This window comes from Styela clava, chromosome 9 (genome assembly GCF_964204865.1).
Source record: "Styela clava chromosome 9, kaStyClav1.hap1.2, whole genome shotgun sequence".
Classification (NCBI taxonomy): Eukaryota; Metazoa; Chordata; class Ascidiacea; order Stolidobranchia; family Styelidae; genus Styela; species Styela clava.
Window position 1 is genome coordinate 1,279,875 of NC_135258.1, and position 24,154 is coordinate 1,304,028.

General features: G+C 40.4%; 16 non-coding genes across 16 annotated transcripts; all 16 read left to right on the forward strand.

Annotated features, from left to right (window-relative positions):
* The first annotated feature begins 1,758 nt into the window (after positions 1-1,758).
* Trnav-aac (transfer RNA valine (anticodon AAC)) lies at positions 1,759-1,831 on the forward strand. Its single transcript has one exon. It is a non-coding gene; the product is annotated as a tRNA-Val (tRNA).
* An 891-nt stretch (positions 1,832-2,722) lies between these two features.
* Positions 2,723-2,795, forward strand: Trnav-aac (transfer RNA valine (anticodon AAC)). The gene has a single exon. It is a non-coding gene; the product is annotated as a tRNA-Val (tRNA).
* Positions 2,796-7,268: 4,473 nt separating this feature from the next.
* On the forward strand, positions 7,269-7,341 carry Trnav-aac (transfer RNA valine (anticodon AAC)). Its single transcript has one exon. It is a non-coding gene; the product is annotated as a tRNA-Val (tRNA).
* Positions 7,342-7,438: 97 nt separating this feature from the next.
* Trnav-aac (transfer RNA valine (anticodon AAC)) lies at positions 7,439-7,511 on the forward strand. Its single transcript has one exon. It is a non-coding gene; the product is annotated as a tRNA-Val (tRNA).
* A 784-nt stretch (positions 7,512-8,295) lies between these two features.
* Positions 8,296-8,368, forward strand: Trnai-aau (transfer RNA isoleucine (anticodon AAU)). The gene has a single exon. It is a non-coding gene; the product is annotated as a tRNA-Ile (tRNA).
* An 891-nt stretch (positions 8,369-9,259) lies between these two features.
* Positions 9,260-9,332, forward strand: Trnav-aac (transfer RNA valine (anticodon AAC)). The gene has a single exon. It is a non-coding gene; the product is annotated as a tRNA-Val (tRNA).
* Positions 9,333-10,878: 1,546 nt separating this feature from the next.
* Positions 10,879-10,951, forward strand: Trnav-aac (transfer RNA valine (anticodon AAC)). The gene has a single exon. It is a non-coding gene; the product is annotated as a tRNA-Val (tRNA).
* An 857-nt stretch (positions 10,952-11,808) lies between these two features.
* Positions 11,809-11,881, forward strand: Trnav-aac (transfer RNA valine (anticodon AAC)). The gene has a single exon. It is a non-coding gene; the product is annotated as a tRNA-Val (tRNA).
* A 1,146-nt stretch (positions 11,882-13,027) lies between these two features.
* Positions 13,028-13,100, forward strand: Trnav-aac (transfer RNA valine (anticodon AAC)). Its single transcript has one exon. It is a non-coding gene; the product is annotated as a tRNA-Val (tRNA).
* An 817-nt stretch (positions 13,101-13,917) lies between these two features.
* Trnav-aac (transfer RNA valine (anticodon AAC)) lies at positions 13,918-13,990 on the forward strand. Its single transcript has one exon. It is a non-coding gene; the product is annotated as a tRNA-Val (tRNA).
* Positions 13,991-14,599: 609 nt separating this feature from the next.
* Trnav-aac (transfer RNA valine (anticodon AAC)) lies at positions 14,600-14,672 on the forward strand. The gene has a single exon. It is a non-coding gene; the product is annotated as a tRNA-Val (tRNA).
* Positions 14,673-16,698: 2,026 nt separating this feature from the next.
* On the forward strand, positions 16,699-16,771 carry Trnav-aac (transfer RNA valine (anticodon AAC)). Its single transcript has one exon. It is a non-coding gene; the product is annotated as a tRNA-Val (tRNA).
* Positions 16,772-19,139: 2,368 nt separating this feature from the next.
* Positions 19,140-19,212, forward strand: Trnav-aac (transfer RNA valine (anticodon AAC)). The gene has a single exon. It is a non-coding gene; the product is annotated as a tRNA-Val (tRNA).
* A 2,667-nt stretch (positions 19,213-21,879) lies between these two features.
* On the forward strand, positions 21,880-21,952 carry Trnav-aac (transfer RNA valine (anticodon AAC)). The gene has a single exon. It is a non-coding gene; the product is annotated as a tRNA-Val (tRNA).
* Positions 21,953-22,049: 97 nt separating this feature from the next.
* Positions 22,050-22,122, forward strand: Trnav-aac (transfer RNA valine (anticodon AAC)). The gene has a single exon. It is a non-coding gene; the product is annotated as a tRNA-Val (tRNA).
* Positions 22,123-22,642: 520 nt separating this feature from the next.
* Trnav-aac (transfer RNA valine (anticodon AAC)) lies at positions 22,643-22,715 on the forward strand. Its single transcript has one exon. It is a non-coding gene; the product is annotated as a tRNA-Val (tRNA).
* Positions 22,716-24,154: the final 1,439 nt, after the last annotated feature.

Sequence of the window (24,154 nt, forward strand, 5' to 3'; positions counted from 1 at the left end):
GCTACCAACCGTCCCGGAATGGCCGAGACAGTCCCGGAATTGACATCTGGCGTCCCGTGTCCAGGACTGGGCCACGGTTGTCCCGGATTTTACTGACAACCACAGCGTGAAAAGATAGAATGCCATATAAACGTGCTGGCTTCGTTTAAAACTGGAAATGGATGTAATTCGCGCGAATATCTGTATGAGTCATTCAAACAGAAGTGAGTTGAAACTTGTGGATAAGACATGCTTTCTCCAACCGTGAGTTTCTGGTGACATAACAATCAAACGAGAATATCGGTCGGAGACCGAAGACTTATCGATCGAAACTGCGGTTTCGGTTCATGACTCTATAGTGACACCGCGTGTCCCATCACTAATTAATTAATATGTCGCTAATTATACGACATAATTCATCCAAAATTAATAGGCTTATAGGCTTATGGACCGAGATATGATGAATGCACATGCAAAATTTGGAGCACGCCTTCGTGAGATATCGCGTGCATCTAGCAGACAGACAGACAAACAGACAGGCAAACAGACAAATACCTATCAACATACTTACCGATCTAAAGATCGATAAGTAATGATCTAAAGATCGATAAGTAATAAGTTAAACAATTGCAAAATGGATGATAACATTACATACTGCCGTCACCTTAATTTGAGAGAATCATTCAACTTGGCATATCAATTGAAAAAACGCAGGCAGATTTAAAACGGTTCTGTAGCTGTAAGTCGGTAAAAGGCAAGTAAAGAGAGTGGGTTGAAAGTAAAGGTGAACATAGATGTAGATAGATCAGTGGTTTACAAACGGTGAGGGGGCGTAAAGATAATTAAAAATAAAAATTATCGTTAGATTTGACCTTGCCAGCCTTATTTGAGATATTTACATTTCTCATTTTGTCAGCCAAAAACGACTATTTACGTTTCGTCCACGCCTTTTCAACGTGTTTTTGAATAAAACATAAATACTTTCACCTTACCATCTGTCATTTGTAGCCTCTTGTTAGCTAGTTGTTTTTGAGGTGGACTTGATAAAGTCTAAAAAGGGGGTGCGGCTTAAAAACCACTGTTACTTTGGAGATGTCTTTCGTGATTCACAAGCTTTTGTTGCATCAATTTTAGACAGTAAGGTGTCTCGGAATGGTTTAACACCAAGTTGGCAACTCTATCCCAGATATGTTTATAGCTTATTCATAATAACATGTACTAGTGAGCATTTTACCCGGGCAGAACGCTATAGAGGTGAGTGTGATGATTTGAATGAAGATACAAATATTTCACTCTTACTTGACCTTCAATTTATTTATTCTCATGCATAACAACATCTAAAATTGGTTTTATCTCTGAATTATTTTTAAAGTTAAGTATAAGGGGCATCATTATCAGAAAAATGGCTCCGGACACCAGAAACTCGTCCCGGGCAGCAGAAAAAGCTTGGTACGCCCTTGTTTCCAAGGAACCTCTAGCTGTGCATTTGTATCAATTATCCATTTATTACTTATTTATTTAAACTGCATATTGAATGCTCATCTTGGATTTGTACGAGAATGACAACAAAACCAGACTTACTGACCAGAGGGCCCAAGTTTGAAAAGTCCTGCACCACGACACCCGTTTTTTGTTTTGATAAATGTCAAGTCAAACCCCGATTCGAAACCGGGCGGAAACAGTTATTTTAGGTAATGTTTTATAACAAGCTTTATCTGAATCTTCTCAATAAATCTCCCAGGGGTATTTTTCATTTCAATATGACCGAACGACGTTTTCGTTTCCGTAGTGTAGTGGTTATCACGTTCGCCTAACACGCGAAAGGTCCCCGGTTCGAGACCGGGCGGAAACAGTTACTTTAGTTCGTGTTTTACTACAAGCTTTATCTCAATCTTTCCATTAAATCTCCCAGAAGTATTTTCTGTTTCAATATGACCAACCGACGTATCTCGTACCTAAATTTCGTATTTCAATATGACCAACCGACATATCTGTTTCTGTAGTGTAATGGTTATCACGTTCGCCTAACACGCGAAAGGTCCCCGGTTCGAAACCGGGCTGAAACATTTTTTTTGCTCAATGTTTTACTAAAAGTTTTATCTCAATCTTTTCATCAAATCTCCCAGGAGTATTTTCTATTTCAATATGACCAACCGACGTATCCATTTCCGTAGTGTAGTGGTTATCACGTTCGCCTAACACGCGAAAGGTCCCCGGTTCGAAACCGGGCGGAAACAGTTAATTTGGTTCATGTTTATTACAATCTTTTTCCGAATCTTTTCACTAAATCTCCCAGGGGTATTTTTTATTTCAATATGACCGAACGTTGTATCCGTTTCGGTATTGTAGTGGTTATCACGTTCGCCTAACACGCGAAAGGTCTCTGGTTCGAAACCGGGCTGAAGCGGTTAATTTGGTTCATGTTTTGCTACAAGCTTTATCTCAATCTTTTCATTAAATCTCCCAGAAGTATTTTTTGTTTCAATATGTCCAACCGACGTATCTGTTTCCGTATCTCCGTATAAATCTCCCAGAAATATTTTCTGTTTCACTATGAGCAACCGACGTATCTGTTTCCGTAGTGTAGTGGTTATCACGTTCGCCTAACACGCGAAAGGTCCCCGGTTCGAAACCGGGCTGAAACATTTTTCTTGCTCAATGTTTTACTACAAGTTTTATCTCAATCTTTTCATCAAATCTCCCAGGAGTACTTTCTGTTTCAATATGACCAACCGACGTATCTGTTTCCGTAGTGTAGTGGTTATCACGTTCGCCTAACACGCGAAAGGTCCCTGGTTCGAAACCGGGCGGAAACAGTTAATTTGAAGCTTTATCTTACAAGCTTTATCTCAATCTTTTCATTAAATCTTCCAGAAGTATATTTTGTTTCAATATGACCAACCGACGTATCTGTTTCCGTAGTGTAGTGCTTATCACGTTCGCCTAACAAGCGAAAGGTCCCCGGTTCGAAACCGGGCGGAAACAGGTAATTTGGTTCAGGTTTTAATACAAGCTTTATCTAAATCTTTTCATTAAATCTCCCAGGAGTATTTTTTGTTTCAATATGACTAACCGACGTATCTGTTTCCGTAGTGTAGTGGTTATCACGTTCGCCTAACACGCGAAAGCTCCCCGCTTTGAAACCGGGCTGAAATATTTTTTTTTGGTAATGTTTTACTACAAGCTTTATCTCAATCTTTTCATTAAATCTCCCAGGAGTATTTTTTGTTTCAATATGACCAACTGACGTATCCGTTTGCGTAGTTTAGTGGTTATCACGTTCGTCTAACACGCGAAAGGTTCCTGGTTCGAAACCGGGTGGAAACACTTAATTTGAAGCTTTATCTTACAATCTTTATCTCAATCTTTTCATTAAATCTCCCAGAAGTATATTTAGTTTTAATATGACCAACCGACGTATCCGTTTGCGTAGTGTAGTGCTTATCACGTTCGCCTAACACGCGAAAGGTCCCCGGCTCGATACCGGGCGGAAACAGTCAATTTGGTTCATGTTTTACTACAAGCTTTATCTCAATCTTATCATTAAATCTCCCAGAAGTATTTTTTGTTTCAATATGACCAACCGACTTATCTGTTACCGTAGTGTAGTGGTTATCACGCTCGCCTAACACGCGAAAAGTCCCCGGTTCGAAACCGGGCGGAAACAGTTACTTTAGTTCGTGTTTTACTACAAGCTTTATCTCAATCTTTCCATTAAATCTCCCAGAAGTATTTTTTGTTTCAATGTGACCAACCGACGTATCTCGTACCTAAATTTCGTATTTTAATATGACCAAACGACGTATCTGTTTCTGTAGTGTAGTGGTTATCACGTTCGCCTAACAAGCGGAAGATCCTCGGTTCGAAACCGGCCGGAAACAGTTACTTTAGTTCATGTTTTACTGCAAGCTTTATCTCAATCTTTTCATTAAATCTCCCAGAAGTATTTTTTGTTTTAATATGACCAACCGACTTATCTGTTTCCGTAGTGTAGTGGTTATCACGTTCGCCTGGTCCACGTCCCTGGTTCGAAACCGGGCGGAAACAGTTAATTTGGATCATGTTTACTACAAGCTTTGTCTGAATCTTCTCATTAAATCCCCCAGAAGTATTTTTTGTTTCAATATGACCAACCGACGTATCTGTTTTCGTAGTGTAGTGGTTATCACGTTCACCTAACACGCGAAAGGTCCCCGCTTTGAAACCGGGCTGAAACATTTTTTTTTGGGTAAAGTTTTACTACAAGCTTTATCTCAATCTTTTCATTAAATCTCCCAGGAGTATTTTTTGTTTCAATATGACCAACTGACGTGTCCGTTTGCGTAGTGTAGTGGTTATCACGTTTGCCTAACACGCGAAAGGTTACTGGTTCGAAACCGGGTGGAAACAGTTAATTTCAAGCTTTATCTCAATCTTTTCATTAAATCTCCCAGAAGTATATTTTGTTTCAATATGACCAACCGACGTATCTGTTTCCGTAGTGTAGTGCTTATCACGTTCGCCTAACACGCGAAAGGTTCCCGGCTCGATACCGGGCGGAAACAGTCAATTTGGTTCATGTTTTACTACAAGCTTTATCTCAATCTTTTCACTAAATCTTCCAGAATTATAAATTGTTTCAATATGAGCAACCAACTTATCTGTTTCCGTAGTGTAGTGTTTATCACGTTCGCCTAACACGCGAAAGGTCCCCATTTCGAAACCGGGCGGAAACAGTCAATTTGGTTCATGTTTTACTACAAGCTTTATCTCAATCTTTCCATTAAATCTCCCAGAAGTATTTTTTGTTTCAATATGACCAACCGACGTATCTCGTACTTAAATTTCGTAATTCAATACGACCAACCGACATATCTGTTTCTGTAGTGTAGTGGTTATCACGTTCGCCTAACAAGCGGAAGGTCCACGGTTCGAAACCGGGCTGAAACAGTTACTTTAGTTCATGTTTTACCACAAGCTTTATCTCAATCTTTTCATTAAATCTCCCAGAAGTATTTTTTGTTTCAATATGACCAACCGACGTATCTCGTACCTAAATTTCGTATTTCAATACGACCAACCGACATATCTGTTTCTGTAGTGTAGTGGTTATCACGTTCGCCTAACAAGCGGAAGGTCCCCGTTTCGAAACCGGGCGGAAACAGTTACTTTGGTTCATGTTTTACTACAAGCTTTATCTCAATCTTTTCATTAAATCTCCCAGAAGTATTTTTTGTTTCAATATGACCAACCGACGTATCTCGTACCTAAATTTCGTAATTCAATACGACCAACCGACATATCTGTTTCTGTAGTGTAGTGGTTATCACGTTCGCCTAACAAGCGGAAGGTCCACGGTTCGAAACCGGGCGGAAACAGTTACTTTAGTTCATGTTTTACCACAAGCTTTATCTCAATCTTTTCATTAAATCTCCCAGAAGTATTTTTTGTTTCAATATGACCAACCGACGTATCTCGTACCTAAATTTCGTATTTCAATACGACCAACCGACATATCTGTTTCTGTAGTGTAGTGGTTATCACGTTTGCCTAACAAGCGGAAGGTCCCCGGTTCGAAACCTGGCTGAAACAGTTACTTTAGTCCAGGTTTTACTGCAAGCTTTATCTCAATCTTTTCATTAAATCCCCCAGAAGTACTTTTTGTTTCAATATGACCAACCGACGTATCTGTTTCAGTAGTGTAGTGGTTATCACGTTCGCCTAACACGCGAAAGGTCCCCGGTTCGAAACCGGGCGGAAACAGTTAGTTTGGTTCATGAATACTAACAAGCTTTGTCTGAATCTTCTCATTAAATCTCCCAGGAGTGTTTTTAGTAAACCGACCGGAAACGGTTCATTTAATTCATGTTTACTACAAGCTTTTTCTGAATCTTCTCATTAAATCTCCCAGGAGTGTTTTTAGTAAACCGGCCGGAAACGGTTCATTTAGTTCATGTTTACTACAAGCTTTATCTCAATCTTTTCATCAAATCTCCCAGGAGTATTTTTTGTTTCAAAATGACCAACCGACGTATCCATTTCCGTAGTGTAGTGGTTATCACGTTCGCCTAACACGCGAAAGGTCCCCGCTTTGAAACCGGGCTGGAACATTTTTTTTGGGTAATGTTTTTCTACAAGCTTTATCTCAATCTTTTCATTAAATCTCCCAAGAGTATTTTTTATCTCAATATGACTAACTGACGCATCCGTTTCCGTAGTGTAGTGGTTATCGCGTTTGCCTAACACGCGAAAGGTCCCTGGTTCGAAACCGGGCCGAAACAGTTATTTTGAAGCTTTATCTTACAAGCTTTATCTCAATCTTTTCATTAAATCTCCCAGAAGTATATTTTGTTTCAATATGACCAACCGACGTATCTGTTTCCGTAGTGTAGTGCTTATCACGTTCGCCTAACACGCGAAAGGTCCCCGGCTCGATACCGGGCGGAAACAGTCAATTTGGTTCATGTTTTACTACAAGCTTTATCTCAATCTTTTCATTAAATCTCCCAGAAGTATTTTTTGTTTCAATATGACCAACCGAGGAATCTGTTTCCGTAGTGTAGTGGTTATCACGCTCGCCTAACACGCGAAAGGTCCCCGGTTCGAAACCGGGCGGAAACAGTTACTTTAGTTCGTGTTTTACTACAAGCTTTATCCCAATCTTTCCATTAAATCTCCCAGAAGTATATTTTGTTTCAATATGACCAACCGACGTATCTGTTTCCGTAGTGTAGTGCTTATCACGTTCGCCTAACACGCGAAAGGTCCCCGGCTCGATACCGGGCGGAAACAGTCAATTTGGTTCATGTTTTACTACAAGCTTTATCTCAATCTTTCCATTAAATCTCCCAGAAGTATTTTTTGTTTCATTATGACCAACCGACGTATCTCGTACCTAAATTTCGTATTTCAATATGACCAACCGACATATTTGTTTCTGTAGTGAAGTGGTTATCACGTTCGCCTAACAAGCGGAAGGTTCCCGGTTCGAAACCGGGCGGAAACAGTTACTTTAGTCCATGTAAGCTTTATCTCAATCTTTTCATTAAATCTCCCAGAAGTATTTTTTGTTTCAATATGACCAACAGACGTATCTCGTACCTAAATTTCGTATTTCAATATGACCAACCGACATATCTGTTTCTGTAGTGTAGTGGTTATCACGTTTGCCTAACAAGCGGAAGGTCCCCGGTTCGAAACCGGGCGGAAACAGTTACTTTAGTTCAGGTTTTACTACAAGCTTTATCTCAATCTTTTCATTAAATCTCCCAGAAGTATTTTTTGTTTCAATATGACCAAACGACGTATCTGTTTCCGTAGTGTAGTGGTTATCGCGTTCGCCTAACACGCGAAAGGTCCCCGGTTCGAAACCGGGCGGAAACAGTTAATTTGGATCATGTTTACTACAAGCTTTGTCTGAATCTTCTCATTAAATCCCCCAGAAGTATTTTTTGTTTCAATATGACCAACCGACGTATCTGTTTCCGTAGTGTAGTGGTTATCACGTTCGCCTAACACGCGAAAGGTCCCCGGTTCGAAACCGGGCGGAAACAGTTAATTTGGTTCATGAATACTATTGCTTTGTCTGAATCTTCTCATCAAATCTCCCAGGAGTGTTTTTAGTAAACCGACCGGAAACGGTTCATTTAATTCATGTTTACTACAAGCTTTTTCTGAATCTTCTCAATAAATCTCCCAGGAGTGTTTTTAGTAAACCGGCCGGAAACGGTTCTTTAGGTTCATGTTTACTACAAGCTTTATCTCATTCTTTTCATCAAATCTCCCAGGAGTATTTTTTGTTTCAAAATGACCAACCGACGTATACATTTCCGTAGTGTAGTGGTTATCACGTTCGCCTAACACGCGAAAGGTCCCCGCTTTGAAACCGGGCTGAAACATTTTTTTGGGTAATGTTTTTCTACAAGCTTTATCTCAATTTTTTCATTAAATCTCCCAAGAGTATTTTTTATCTCAATATGACTAACTGACGCATCCGTTTCCGTAGTGTAGTGGTTATCGCGTTTGCCTAACACGCGAAAGGTCCCTGGTTCGAAACCGGGCCGAAACAGTCAATTTGGTTCATGTTTTACTACAAGCTTTATCTCAATCTTTTCATTAAATCTCCCAGAAGTATATTTTGTTTCAATATGACCAACCGACGTATCTGTTTCCGTAGTGTAGTGCTTATCACGTTCGCCTAACACGCGAAAGGTCCCCGGCTCGATACCGGGCGGAAACAGTCAATTTGGTTCATGTTTTACTACAAGCTTTATCTCAATCTTTTCATTAAATCTCCCAGAAGTATTTTTTGTTTCAATATGACCAACCGACGTATCTGTTTCCGTAGTGTAGTGGTTATCACGTTCGTCTAATACGCGAAAGGTCCCCGGTTCGAAACCGGGCGGAAACAGTTACTTTAGTTCGTGTTTTACTACAAGCTTCATCTCAATCTTTCCATTAAATCTCCCAGAAGTATTTTCTGTTTCAATATGACTAACCGACGTATCTTGTACCTAAATTTCGTATTTCAATATGACCAACCGACATATCTGTTTCTGTAGTGTAATGGTTATCACGTTCGCCTAACACGCGAAAGGTCCCCGGTTCGAAACCGGGCTGAAACATTTTTTTTGCTCGATGTTTTACTACAAGTTTTATCTCAATCTTTTCATCAAATCTCCCAGGAGTATTTTCTATTTCAATATGACCAACCGACGTATCCATTTCCGTAGTGTAGTGGTTATCACGTTCGCCTAACACGCGAAAGGTCCCCGGTTCGAAACCGGGCGGAAACAGTTAATTTGGTTCATGTTTATTACAATCTTTTTCCGAATCTTTTCATTAAATCTCCCAGGGGTATTTTTTATTTAAATATGACCGAACGTCGTATCCGTTTCGGTATTGTAGTGGTTATCACGTTCGCCTAACACGCGAAAGGTCTCTGGTTCGAAACCGGGCGGAAGCGGTTAATTTGGTTCATGTTTTGCTACAAGCTTTATCTCAATATTTTCATTAAATCTCCCAGAAGTATTTTTTGTTTCAATATGTCCAACCGACGTATCTGTTTCCGTATCTCCGTATAAATCTCCCAGAAATATTTTCTGTTTCACTATGAGCAACCGACGTATCTGTTTCCGTAGTGTAGTGGTTATCACGTTCGCCTAACACGCGAAAGGTCCCCGGTTCGAAACCGGGCTGAAACATTTTTTTTGCTTAATGTTTTACTACAAGTTTTATCTCAATCTTTTCATCAAATCTCCCAGGAGTACTTTCTGTTTCAATATGACCAACCGACGTATCTGTTTCCGTAGTGTAGTGGTTATCACGTTCGCCTAACACGCGAAAGGTCCCTGGTTCGAAACCGGGCGGAAACAGTTAATTTGAAGCTTTATCTTACAAGCTTTATCTCAATCTTTTCATTAAATCTTCCAGAAGTATATTTTGTTTCAATATGACCAACCGACGTATCTGTTTCCGTAGTGTAGTGCTTATCACGTTCGCCTAACAAGCGAAAGGTCCCCGGTTCGAAACCGGGCGGAGACAGGTAATTTGGTTCAGGTTTTAATACAAGCTTTATCTAAATCTTTTCATTAAATCTCCCAGGAGTATTTTTTGTTTCAATATGACTAATCAACGTATCTGTTTCCGTAGTGTAGTGGTTATCACGTTCGCCTAACACGCGAAAGGTCCCCGCTTTGAAACCGGGCTGAAACATTTTTTTTGGGTAATGTCTTACTAGAAGCTTTATCTCAATCTTTCCATTAAATCTCCCAGGAGTATTTTTTGTTTCAATATGACCAACTGACGTATCCGTTTGCGTAGTTTAGTGGTTATCACGTTCGTCTAACACGCGAAATGGTCCTGGTTCGAAACCGGGCGGAAACACTTAATTTGAAGCTTTATCTTACAAGCTTTATCTCAATCTTTTCATTAAATCTCCCAGAAGTATATTTAGTTTCAATATGACCAACCGACGTATCTGTTTCCGTAGTGTAGTGCTTATCACGTTCGCCTAACACGCGAAAGGTCCCCGGCTCGATACCGGGCGGAAACAGTCAATTTGGTTCATGTTTTACTACAAGCTTTATCTCAATCTTTTAGTAAATCTCCCAGAAGTATTTTTTGTTTCAATATGACCAACTGACAAATCTGTTTCCGTAGTGTAGTGGTTATCATGCTCGCCTAACACGCGAAAGGTCCCCGGTTCGAAACCGGGCGGAAACAGTTACTTTAGTTCGTGTTTTACTACAAGCTTTATCCCAATCTTTCCATTAAATCTCCTAGAAGTGTTTTTTGTTTCAATATGACCAACCGACGTATCTCGTACCTAAATTTCGTATTTCAATATGACCAACCGACGTTTCTGTTTCCGTAGTGTAGTGCTTATCACGTTCGCCTAACACGCGAAAGGTCCCCGGCTCGATACCGGGCGGAAACTGTCAATTTGGTGCATGTTTTACTACAAGCTTTATCTCAATCTTTTCATTAAATCTCCCAGAAGTATTTTTTGTTTCAATATGACCAACCGACTTATCTGTTACCGTAGTGTAGTGGTTATCACGCTCGCCTAACACGCGAAAAGTCCCCGGTTCGAAACCGGGCGGAAACAGTTACTTTAGTTCGTGTTTTACTACAAGCTTTATCTCAATCTTTCCATTAAATCTCCCAGAAGTATTTTTTGTTTCAATATGACCAACCGACGTATCTCGTACCTAAATTTCGTATTTTAATATGACCAACCGACGTATCTGTTTCGGTAGTGTAGTGGTTATCACGTTCGCCTAACACGCGAAAGGTCCCCGGTTCGAAACCGGGCGGAAACAGTTAATTTGGATCATGTTTACTACAAGCTTTGTCTGAATCTTCTCATTAAATCCCCCAGAAGTACTTTTTGTTTCAATATGACCAACCGACGTATCTGTTTCCGTAGTGTAGTGGTTATCACGTTCGCCTAACACGCGAAATGTCCCCGGTTCGAAACCGGGCGGAAACAGTTAATTTGGTTCATGAATACTAACAAGCTTTGTCTGAATCTTCTCATTAAATCTCCCAGGAGTGTTTTTAGTAAACCGACCGGAAACGGTTCATTTAGTTCATGTTTACTACAAGCTTTATCTCAATCTTTTCATCAAATCTCCCAGGAGTATTTTTTGTTTCAAAATGACCAACCGAGGTATCCATTTCCGTAGTGTAGTGGTTATCGCGTTTGCCCAACACGATGTTTTTTGTTTCAATATGACCAACCGACGTATCTCGTACCTAAATTTCGTATTTCAATATGACCAATCGACATATCTGTTTCTGTAGTGTAATGGTTATCACGTTCGCCTAACACGCGAAAGGTCCCCGGTTGGAAACCGGGCGGAAACAGTTACTTTAGTTCAGGTTTTACTACAAGCTTTATCTCAATCTTTTCATTAAATCTCCCAGAAGTATTTTTTGTTTCAATATGACCAACCGACTTATCTGTTACCGTAGTGTAGTGGTTATCACGCTCGCCTAACACGCGAAAAGTCCCCGGTTCGAAACCGGGCGGAAACAGTTACTTTAGTTCGTGTTTTAACAAGCTTTATCTCAATCTTTCCATTAAATCTCCCAGAAGTATTTTTTGTTTCAATATGACCAACCGACGTATCTCGTACCTAAATTTCGTATTTTAATATGACCAACCGACGTATCTGTTTCGGTAGTGTAGTGGTTATCACGTTCGCCTAACACGCGAAAGGTCCACGGTTCGAAACCGGGCGGAAACAGTTAATTTGGATCATGTTTACTACAAGCTTTGTCTGAATCTTCTCATTAAATCCCCCAGAAGTACTTTTTGTTTCAATATGACCAACCGACGTATCTGTTTCCGTAGTGTAGTGGTTATCACGTTTGCCTAACACGCGAAAGGTCCCCGGTTCGAAACCGGGCGGAAACAGTTAATTTGGTACATGAATACTAACAAGCTTTGTCTGAATCTTCTCATTAAATCTCCCAGGAGTGTTTTTAGTAAACCGACCGGAAACGGTTCATTTAGTTCATGTTTACTACAAGCTTTATCTCAATCTTTTCATCAAATCTCCCAGGAGTATTTTTTGTTTCAAAATGACCAACCGAGGTATCCATTTCCGTAGTGTAGTGGTTATCACGTTCGCCTAACACGCGAAAGGTCCCCGCTTTGAAACCGGGCTGAAACATTTTTTTGGGTAATGTTTTTCTACAAGCTTTATCTCAATCTTTTCATTAAATCTCCCAAGAGTATTTTTTATCTCAATATGACTAACTGACGCATCCGTTTCCGTAGTGTAGTGGTTATCGCGTTTGCCCAACACGATGTTTTTTGTTTCAATATGACCAACCGACGTATCTCGTACCTAAATTTCGTATTTCAATATGACCAACCGACATATCTGTTTCTGTAGTGTAGTGGTTATCACGTTCGCCTAACAAGCGAAGGTCCCCGGTTCGAAACCGGGCGGAAACAGCTACTTTAGTTCATGTTTTACTACAAGCTTTAATTCAATCTTTTCATTAAATCTCCCAGAAGTATTTTTTGTTTCAATATGACCAACCGACGTATCTGTTTCCGTAGTGTAGTGGTTATCACGTTCACCTAACACGCGAAAGGTCCCCGCTTTGAAACCGGGCTGAAACATTTTTTTGGGGTAATGTTTTACTACAAGCTTTAACCGACTTATCTGTTACCGTAGTGTAGTGGTTATCACGCTCGCCTAACACGCAAAAAGTCCCCGGTTCGAAACCGGGCGGAAACAGTTACTTTAGTTCGTCTTTTACTACAAGCTTTATCTCAATCTTTCCATTAAATCTCCCAGAAGTATTTTTTGTTTCAATATGACCAACCGACGTATCTCGTACCTAAATTTCGTATTTTAATATGACCAACCGACGTATCTGTTTCGGTAGTGTAGTGGTTATCACGTTCGCCTAACACGCGAAAGGTCCCCGGTTCGAAACCGGGCGGAAACAGTTAATTTGGATCATGTTTACTACAAGCTTTGTCTGAATCTTCTCATTAAATCCCCCAGAAGTACTTTTTGTTTCAATATGACCAACCGACGTATCTGTTTCCGTAGTGTAGTGGTTATCACGTTCGCCTAACACGCGAAAGGTCCCCGGTTCGAAACCGGGCGGAAACAGTTAATTTGGTTCATGAATACTAACAAGCTTTGTCTGAATCTTCTCATTAAATCTCCCAGGAGTGTTTTTAGTAAACCGACCGGAAACGGTTCATTTAGTTCATGTTTACTACAAGCTTTATCTCAATCTTTTCATCAAATCTCCCAGAAGTATTTTTTGTTTCAATATGACCAACCGAGGTATCCATTTCCGTAGTGTAGTGGTTATCACGTTCGCCTAACACGCGAAAGGTCCCCGCTTTGAAACCGGGCTGAAACATTTTTTTTGGGTAATGTTTTTCTACAAGCTTTATCTCAATCTTTTCATTAAATCTCCCAAGAGTATTTTTTATCTCAATATGACTAACTGACGCATCCGTTTCCGTAGTGTAGTGGTTATCGCGTTTGCCCAACACGATGTTTTTTGTTTCAATATGACCAACCGACGTATCTCGTACCTAAATTTCGTATTTCAATATGACCAACCGACATATCTGTTTCTGTAGTGTAGTGGTTATCACGTTCGTCTAACAAGCGGAAGGTCCCCGGTTCGAAACCGGGCGGAAACAGCTACTTTAGTTCATGTTTTACTACAAGCTTTAATTCAATCTTTTCATTAAATCTCCCAGAAGTATTTTTTGTTTCAATATGACCAACCGACGTATCTGTCTCCGTAGTGTAGTGGTTATCACGTTCACCTAACACGCGAAAGGTCCCCGCTTTGAAACCGGGCTGAAACATTTTTTTTGGGTAATGTTTTACTACAAGCTTTATCTCAATCTTTTCAATAAATCTCCCAGGAGTATTTTTTGTTTCAATATGACCGAACGACGTTTTCGTTTCCGTAGTGTAGTGGTTATCACGTTCGCCTAACACGCGAAAGGTCCCCGGTTCGAAACCGGGCGGAAACAGTTACTTTAGTTCGTGTTTTACTACAAGCTTTATCTCAATCTTTCCATTAAATCTCCCAGAAGTATTGTCTGTTTCAATATGACCAACCGACATATCTGTTTCTGCAGTGTAATGGTATCACGTTCGCCTAACAAGCGAAGGGTCCCCGGATCGAAACCGGGCTGAAACATTTTTTTTGCTCAATGTTTTACTAAAAGTTTTATCTCAATCTTTTCATCAAATCTCCCAGGAGTATTTTCTATTTCAATATGACCAACCGACGTATCCATTTCCGTAGTGTAGTGGTTATCACGTTCGCCTAACACGCGAAAGGTCCCCGGTTCGAAACCGGGCGGAAACAGTTAATTTGGTTCATGTTTATTACAATCTTTTTCCGAATCTTTTCACTAAATCTCCCAGGGGTATTTTTTATTTCAATATGACCGAACGTCGTATCCGTTTCGGTATTGTAGTGGTTATCACGTTCGCCTAACACGCGAAAGGTCTCTGGTTCGAAACCGGGCTGAAGCGGTTAATTTGGTTCATGTTTTGCTACAAGCTTTATCTCAATCTTTTCATCAAATCTCCCAGGAGTACTTTCTGTTTCAATATGACCAACCGACGTATCTGTTTCCGTAGTGTAGTGGTTATCACGTTCGCCTAACACGCGAAAGGTCCCTGGTTCGAAACCGGGCGGAAACAGTTAATTTGAAGCTTTATCTTACAAGCACGTTCGTCTAACACGCGAAAGGTTCCTGGTTCGAAACCGGGCGGAAACATTTAATTTGAAGCTTTATCTTACAAGCTTTATCTCAATCTTTTCATTCAATCTCCCAGAAGTATATTTAGTTTCAATATGACCAACCGACGTATCCGTTTGCGTAGTGTAGTGGTTATCACGTTCGCCTAACACGCGGAAGGTTCCTGGTTCGAAACCTGGCGGAAACAGTTAATTTGAAGCTTTATCTTACAAGCTTTATCTCAATCTTTTCATTAAAGTATTTTTTGTTTCAATATGTCCAACCGACGTATCTGTTTCCGTATCTCCGTATAAATCTCCCAGAAATATTTTCTGTTTCACTATGAGCAACCGACGTATCTGTTTCCGTAGTGTAGTGGATATCACGTTCGCCTAACACGCGAAAGGTCCCCGGCTCAATACCGGGCGGAAACAGTCAATTTGGTTCATGTTTTACTACAAGCTTTATCTCAATCTTTTCATTAAATCTCCCAGAAGTATTTTTTGTTTCAATATGACCAACCGACTTATCTGTTACCGTAGTGTAGTGGTTATCACGCTCGCCCAACACGCGAAAAGTCCCCGGTTCGGAACCGGGCGGAAAAAGTAACTTTAGTTCGTGTTTTACTACAAGCTTTATCTCAATCTTTCCATTAAATCTCCCAGAAGTATTTTTTGATTCAATGTGACCAACCAACGTATCTCGTACCTAAATTTCAGATTTTAATATGACCAACCGACGTATCTGTTTCTGTAGTGTAGTGGTTATCACGTTCGCCTAACAAGCGGAAGGTCCTCGGTTCGAAACCGGGCGGAAACAGTTACTTTAGTTCATGTTTTACTGCAAGCTTTATCTCAATCTTTTCATTAAATCTCCCAGAAGTATTTTTTGTTTCAATATGACCAACCGACTTATCTGTTTCCGTAGTGTAGTGGTTATCACGTTCGCCTGGTCCACGTCCCTGGTTCGAAACCGGGCGGAAACAGTTAATTTGGATCATGTTTACTACAAGCTTTGTCTGAATCTTCTCATTAAATCCCCCAGAAGTATTTTTTGTTTCAATATGACCAACTGACGTGTCTGTTTCCGTAGTGTAGTGCTTATCACGTTCACCTAACACGCGAAAGGTCCCCGCTTTGAAACCGGGCTGAAACATTTTTTTTTGGGTAATGTTTTACTACAAGCTTTATCTCAATCTTTTCATTAAATCTCCCAGAAGTATATTTTGTTTCAATATGACCAACCGACGTATCTGTTTCCGTAGTGTAGTGCTTATCACGTTCGCCTAACACGCGAAAGGTTCCCGGCTCGATACCGGGCGGAAACAGTCAATTTGGTTCATCTTTTACTACAAGCTTTATCTCAATCTTTTCACTAAATCTTCCAGAAGTATATTTTGTTTCAATATGAGCAACCGACTTATCTGTTTCCGTAGTGTAGTGTTTATCACGTTCGCCTAACACGCGAAAGGTCCCCGTTTCGAAACCGGGCGGAAACAGTCAATTTGGTTCATGTTTTACTACAAGCTTTATCTCAATCTTTCCATTAAATCTCCCAGAAGTATTTTTTGTTTCAATATGACCAACCGACGTATCTCGTACTTAAATTTCGTAATTCAATACGACCAACCGACATATCTGTTTCTGTAGTGTAGTGGTTATCACGTTCGCCTAACAAGCGGAAGGTCCACGGTTCCAAACCGGGCGGAAACAGTTACTTTAGTTCATGTTTTACCACAAGCTTTATCTCAATCTTTCCATTAAATCTCCCAGAAGTACTTTTTGTTTCAATATGACCAACCGACGTATCTGTTTCAGTAGTGTAGTGGTTATCACGTTCGCCTAACACGCGAAAGGTCCCCGGTTCGAAACCGGGCGGAAACAGTTAGCGGTTAATTTGGTTCATGTTTTGCTACAAGCTTTATCTCAATCTTTTCATCAAATCTCCCAGGAGTACTTTCTGTTTCAATATGACCAACCTACGTATCTGTTTCCGTAGTGTAGTGGTTATCACGTTCGCCTAACACGCGAAAGGTCCCTGGTTCGAAACCGGGCGGAAACAGTTAATTTGAAGCTTTATCTTACAAGCACGTTCGTCTAACACGCGAAAGGTTCCTGGTTCGAAACCGGGCGGAAACATTTAATTTGAAGCTTTATCTTACAAGCTTTATCTCAATCTTTTCATTAAATCTCCCAGAAGTATATTTAGTTTCAATATGACCAACCGACGTATCCGTTTGCGTAGTGTAGTGGTTATCACGTTCGCCTAACACGCGGAAGGTTCCTGGTTCGAAACCTGGCGGAAACAGTTAATTTGAAGCTTTATCTTACAAGCTTTATCTCAATCTTTTCATTAAAGTATTTTTTGTTTCAATATGTCCAACCGACGTATCTGTTTCCGTATCTCCGTATAAATCTCCCAGAAATATTTTCTGTTTCACTATGAGCAACCGACGTATCTGTTTCCGTAGTGTAGTGGATATCACGTTCGCCTAACACGCGAAAGGTCCCCGGCTCAATACCGGGCGGAAACAGTCAATTTGGTTCATGTTTTACTACAAGCTTTATCTCAATCTTTTCATTAAATCTCCCAGAAGTATTTTTTGTTTCAATATGACCAACCGACTTATCTGTTACCGTAGTGTAGTGGTTATCACGCTCGCCCAACACGCGAAAAGTCCCCGGTTCAGAACCGGGCGGAAAAAGTTACTTTAGTTCGTGTTTTACTACAAGCTTTATCTCAATCTTTCCATTAAATCTCCCAGAAATATTTTCTGTTTCACTATGAGCAACCGACGTATCTGTTTCCGTAGTGTAGTGGATATCACGTTCGCCTAACACGCGAAAGGTCCCCGGCTCAATACCGGGCGGAAACAGTCAATTTGGTTCATGTTTTACTACAAGCTTTATCTCAATCTTTTCATTAAATCTCCCAGAAGTATTTTTTGTTTCAATATGACCAACCGACTTATCTGTTACCGTAGTGTAGTGGTTATCACGCTCGCCCAACACGCGAAAAGTCCCCGGTTCGGAACCGGGCGGAAAAAGTAACTTTAGTTCGTGTTTTACTACAAGCTTTATCTCAATCTTTCCATTAAATCTCCCAGAAGTATTTTTTGATTCAATGTGACCAACCAACGTATCTCGTACCTAAATTTCAGATTTTAATATGACCAACCGACGTATCTGTTTCTGTAGTGTAGTGGTTATCACGTTCGCCTAACAAGCGGAAGGTCCTCGGTTCGAAACCGGGCGGAAACAGTTACTTTAGTTCATGTTTTACTGCAAGCTTTATCTCAATCTTTTCATTAAATCTCCCAGAAGTATTTTTTGTTTCAATATGACCAACCGACTTATCTGTTTCCGTAGTGTAGTGGTTATCACGTTCGCCTGGTCCACGTCCCTGGTTCGAAACCGGGCGGAAACAGTTAATTTGGATCATGTTTACTACAAGCTTTGTCTGAATCTTCTCATTAAATCCCCCAGAAGTATTTTTTGTTTCAATATGACCAACTGACGTGTCTGTTTCCGTAGTGTAGTGCTTATCACGTTCACCTAACACGCGAAAGGTCCCCGCTTTGAAACCGGGCTGAAACATTTTTTTTTGGGTAATGTTTTACTACAAGCTTTATCTCAATCTTTTCATTAAATCTCCCAGAAGTATATTTTGTTTCAATATGACCAACCGACGTATCTGTTTCCGTAGTGTAGTGCTTATCACGTTCGCCTAACACGCGAAAGGTTCCCGGCTCGATACCGGGCGGAAACAGTCAATTTGGTTCATCTTTTACTACAAGCTTTATCTCAATCTTTTCACTAAATCTTCCAGAAGTATATTTTGTTTCAATATGAGCAACCGACTTATCTGTTTCCGTAGTGTAGTGTTTATCACGTTCGCCTAACACGCGAAAGGTCCCCGTTTCGAAACCGGGCGGAAACAGTCAATTTGGTTCATGTTTTACTACAAGCTTTATCTCAATCTTTCCATTAAATCTCCCAGAAGTATTTTTTGTTTCAATATGACCAACCGACGTATCTCGTACTTAAATTTCGTAATTCAATACGACCAACCGACATATCTGTTTCTGTAGTGTAGTGGTTATCACGTTCGCCTAACAAGCGGAAGGTCCACGGTTCCAAACCGGGCGGAAACAGTTACTTTAGTTCATGTTTTACCACAAGCTTTATCTCAATCTTTCCATTAAATCCCCCAGAAGTACTTTTTGTTTCAATATGACCAACCGACGTATCTGTTTCAGTAGTGTAGTGGTTATCACGTTCGCCTAACACGCGAAAGGTCCCCGGTTCGAAACCGGGCGGAAACAGTTAGCGGTTAATTTGGTTCATGTTTTGCTACAAGCTTTATCTCAATCTTTTCATCAAATCTCCCAGGAGTACTTTCTGTTTCAATATGACCAACCTACGTATCTGTTTCCGTAGTGTAGTGGTTATCACGTTCGCCTAACACGCGAAAGGTCCCTGGTTCGAAACCGGGCGGAAACAGTTAATTTGAAGCTTTATCTTACAAGCACGTTCGTCTAACACGCGAAAGGTTCCTGGTTCGAAACCGGGCGGAAACATTTAATTTGAAGCTTTATCTTACAAGCTTTATCTCAATCTTTTCATTAAATCTCCCAGAAGTATTTTTTGTTTCAATATGACCAACCGACTTATCTGTTACCGTAGTGTAGTGGTTATCACGCTCGCCCAACACGCGAAAAGTCCCCGGTTCGGAACCGGGCGGAAAAAGTTACTTTAGTTCGTGTTTTACTACAAGCTTTATCTCAATCTTTCCATTAAATCTCCCAGAAGTATTTTTTGATTCAATGTGACCAACCGACGTATCTCGTACCTAAATTTCAGATTTTAATATGACCAACCGACGTATCTGTTTCTGTAGTGTAGTGGTTATCACGTTCGCCTAACAAGCGGAAGGTCCTCGGTTCGAAACCGGGCGGAAACAGTTACTTTAGTTCATGTTTTACTGCAAGCTTTATCTCAATCTTTTCATTAAATCTCCCAGAAGTATTTTTTGTTTCAATATGACCAACCGACTTATCTGTTTCCGTAGTGTAGTGGTTATCACGTTCGCCTGGTCCACGTCCCTGGTTCGAAACCGGGCGGAAACAGTTAATTTGGATCATGTTTACTACAAGCTTTGTCTGAATCTTCTCATTAAATCCCCCAGAAGTATTTTTTGTTTCAATATGACCAACTGACGTGTCTGTTTCCGTAGTGTAGTGCTTATCACGTTCACCTAACACGCGAAAGGTCCCCGCTTTGAAACCGGGCTGAAACATTTTTTTTTGGGTAATGTTTTACTACAAGTTTTATCTCAATCTTTTCATTAAATCTCCCAGAAGTATATTTTGTTTCAATATGACCAACCGACGTATCTGTTTCCGTAGTGTAGTGCTTATCACGTTCGCCTAACACGCGAAAGGTTCCCGGCTCGATACCGGGCGGAAACAGTCAATTTGGTTCATCTTTTACTACAAGCTTTATCTCAATCTTTTCACTAAATCTTCCAGAAGTATATTTTGTTTCAATATGAGCAACCGACTTATCTGTTTCCGTAGTGTAGTGTTTATCACGTTCGCCTAACACGCGAAAGGTCCCCGTTTCGAAACCGGGCGGAAACAGTCAATTTGGTTCATGTTTTACTACAAGCTTTATCTCAATCTTTCCATTAAATCTCCCAGAAGTATTTTTTGTTTCAATATGACAAACCGACGTATCTCGTACTTAAATTTCGTAATTCAATACGACCAACCGACATATCTGTTTCTGTAGTGTAGTGGTTATCACGTTCGCCTAACAAGCGGAAGGTCCACGGTTCCAAACCGGGCGGAAACAGTTACTTTAGTTCATGTTTTACCACAAGCTTTATCTCAATCTTTCCATTAAATCTCCCAGAAGTACTTTTTGTTTCAATATGACCAACCGACGTATCTGTTTCAGTAGTGTAGTGGTTATCACGTTCGCCTAACACGCGAAAGGTCCCCGGTTCGAAACCGGGCGGAAACAGTTAGTTTGGTTCATGAATACTAACAAGCTTTGTCTGAATCTTCTCATTAAATCTACCAGGAGTGTTTTTAGTAAACCGACCGGAAACGGTTCATTTAATTCATGTTTACTACAAGCTTTTTCTGAATCTTCTCATTAAATCTCCCAGGTGTGTTTTTAGTAAACCGGCCGGAAACGGTTCATTTAGTTCATGTTTACTACAAGCTTCATTTCAATCTTTTCATCAAATCTCCCAGGAGTATTTTTTGTTTCAAAATGACCAACCGACGTATCCATTTCCGTAGTGTAGTGGTTATCACGTTCGCCTAACACGCGAAAGGTCCCCGCTTTGAAACCGGGCTGAAACATTTTTTTTGGGTAATGTTTTTCTACAAGCTTTATCTCAATCTTTTCATTAAATCTCCCAAGAGTATTTTTTATCTCAATATGACTAACTGACGCATCCGTTTCCGTAGTGTAGTGGTTATCGCGTTTGCCTAACACGCGAAAGGTCCCTGGTTCGAAACCGGGCGGAAACAGTTAATTTGAAGCTTTATCTTACAAGCTTTATCTCAATCTTTTCATTAAATCTCCCAGAAGTATATTTTGTTTCAATATGACCAACCGACGTATCTGTTTCCGTAGTGTAGTGCTTATCACGTTCGCCTAACACGCGAAAGGTCCCCGGCTCGATACCGGGCGGAAACAGTCAATTTGGTTCATGTTTTACTACAAGCTTTATCTCAATCTTTTCATTAAATCTCCCAGAAGTATATTTTGTTTCAATATGACCAACCGACGTATCTGTTTCCGTAGTGTAGTGCTTATCACGTTCGCCTAACACGCGAAAGGTCCCCGGCTCGATACCGGGCGGAAACAGTCAATTTGGTTCATGTTTTACTACAAGCTTTATCTCAATCTTTTCATTAAATCTCCCAGAAGTATCTGTTTCCGTAGTGTAGTGGTTATCAAGTTCGCCTAACACGCGAAAGGTCCCCGGTTCGAAACCGGGCGGAAAGAGTCAATTTGGTTCATGTTTTACTACTACAAGCTTTATCTCAATCTTTCCATTAAATCTCCCAGAAGTATTTTTTGTTTCAATATGACCAACCGACGTATCTCGTACCTAAATTTCGTATTTCAATATGACCAACCGACATATCTGTTTCCGTAGTGTAGTGGTTATCACGTTCGCCTAACACGCGAAAGGTCCCCGGTTCGAAACCGGGCGGAAACAGTTAATTTGGATCATGTTTACTACAAGCTTTGTCTGAATCTTCTCATTAAATCCCCCAGAAGTATTTTTTGTTTCAATATGAACAACCGACGTATCTGTTTCCGTAGTGTAGTGGTTATCACGTTCGCCTAACACGCGAAAGGTCCCCGGTTCGAAACCGGGCGGAAACAGTTAATTTGGTTCATGAATACTAACAAGCTTTGTCTGAATCTTCTCATTAAATCTCCCAGGAGTGTTTTTAGTAAACCGACCGGAAACGGTTCATTTAATTCATGTTTACTACAAGCTTTTTCTGAATCTTCTCATTAAATCTCCCAGGAGTGTTTTTAGTAAACCGGCCGAAAACGGTTCTTTAAGTTCATGTTTACTACAAGCTTTATCTCAATCTTTTCATCAAATCTCCCAGGAGTATTTTTTGTTTCAAAATGACCAACCGACGTATCCATTTCCGTAGTGTAGTGGTTATCACGTTCGCCTAACACGCGAAAGGTCCCCGCTTTGAAACCGGGCTAAAACATTTTTTTTGGGTAATGTTTTTCTACAAGCTTAATCTCAATCTTTTCATTAAATCTCCCAAGAGTATTTTTTATCTCAATATGACTAACTGACGCATCCGTTTCCGTAGTGTAGTGGTTATCGCGTTTGCCCAACACGATGTTTTTTGTTTCAATATGACCAACCGACGTATCTGTTTCTGTAGTGTAGTGGTTATCACGTTCGCCTAACAAGCGGAAGGTCCCCGGTTCGAAACCGGGCGGAAACAGCTACTTTAGTTCATGTTTTACTACAAGCTTTAATTCAATCTTTTCATTAAATCTCCCAGAAGTATATTTTGTTTCAATATGACCAACCGACGTATCTGTTTCCGTAGTGTAGTGCTTATCACGTTCGCCTAACACGCGAAAGGTCCCCGGCTCGATACCGGGCGGAAACAGTCAATTTGGTTCATGTTTTACTACAAGCTTTATCTCAATCTTTTCATTAAATCTCCCAGAAGTATCTGTTTCCGTAGTGTAGTGGTTATCGAGTTCGCCTAACACGCGAAAGGTCCCCGGTTCGAAACCGGGCGGAAAGAGTCAATTTGGTTCATGTTTTACTACTACAAGCTTTATCTCAATCTTTCCATTAAATCTCCCAGAAGTATTTTTTGTTTCAATATGACCAACCGACGTATCTCGTACCTAAATTTCGTATTTCAATACGACCAACCGACGTATCTGTTTCTGTAGTGTAGTGGTTATCACGTTCGCCTAACAAGCGGAAGGTCCCCGTTTCGAAACCGGGCGGAAACAGTTACTTTGGTTCATGTTTTACTACAAGCTTTATCTCAATCTTTCCATTAAATCTCCCAGAAGTACTTTTTGTTTCAATATGACCAACCGACGTATCTGTTTCAGTAGTTTAGTGGTTATCACGTTCGCCTAACACGCGAAAGGTCCCCGGTTCGAAACCGGGCGGAAACAGTTAGTTTGGTTCATGAATACTAACAAGCTTTGTCTGAATCTTCTCATTAAATCTACCAGGAGTGTTTTTAGTAAACCGACCGGAAACGGTTCATTTAATTCATGTTTACTACAAGCTTTTTCTGAATCTTCTCATTAAATCTCCCAGGTGTGTTTTTAGTAAACCGGCCGGAAACGGTTCATTTAGTTCATGTTTACTACAAGCTTTATCTCAATCTTTTCATCAAATCTCCCAGGAGTATTTTTTGTTTCAAAATGACCAACCGACGTATCCATTTCCGTAGTGTAGTGGTTATCACGTTCGCCTAACACGCGAAAGGTCCCCGCTTTGAAACCGGGCTGAAACATTTTTTTTGGGTAATGTTTTTCTACAAGCTTTATCTCAATCTTTTCATTAAATCTCCCAAGAGTATTTTTTATCTCAATATGACTAACTGACGCATCCGTTTCCGTAGTGTAGTGGTTATCGCGTTTGCCTAACACGCGAAAGGTCCCTGGTTCGAAACCGGGCGGAAACAGTTAATTTGAAGCTTTATCTTACAAGCTTTATCTCAATCTTTTCATTAAATCTCCCAGAAGTATATTTTGTTTCAATATGACCAACCGACGTATCTGTTTCCGTAGTGTAGTGCTTATCACGTTCGCCTAACACGCGAAAGGTCCCCGGCTCGATACCGGGCGGAAACAGTCAATTTGGTTCATGTTTTACTACAAGCTTTATCTCAATCTTTTCATTAAA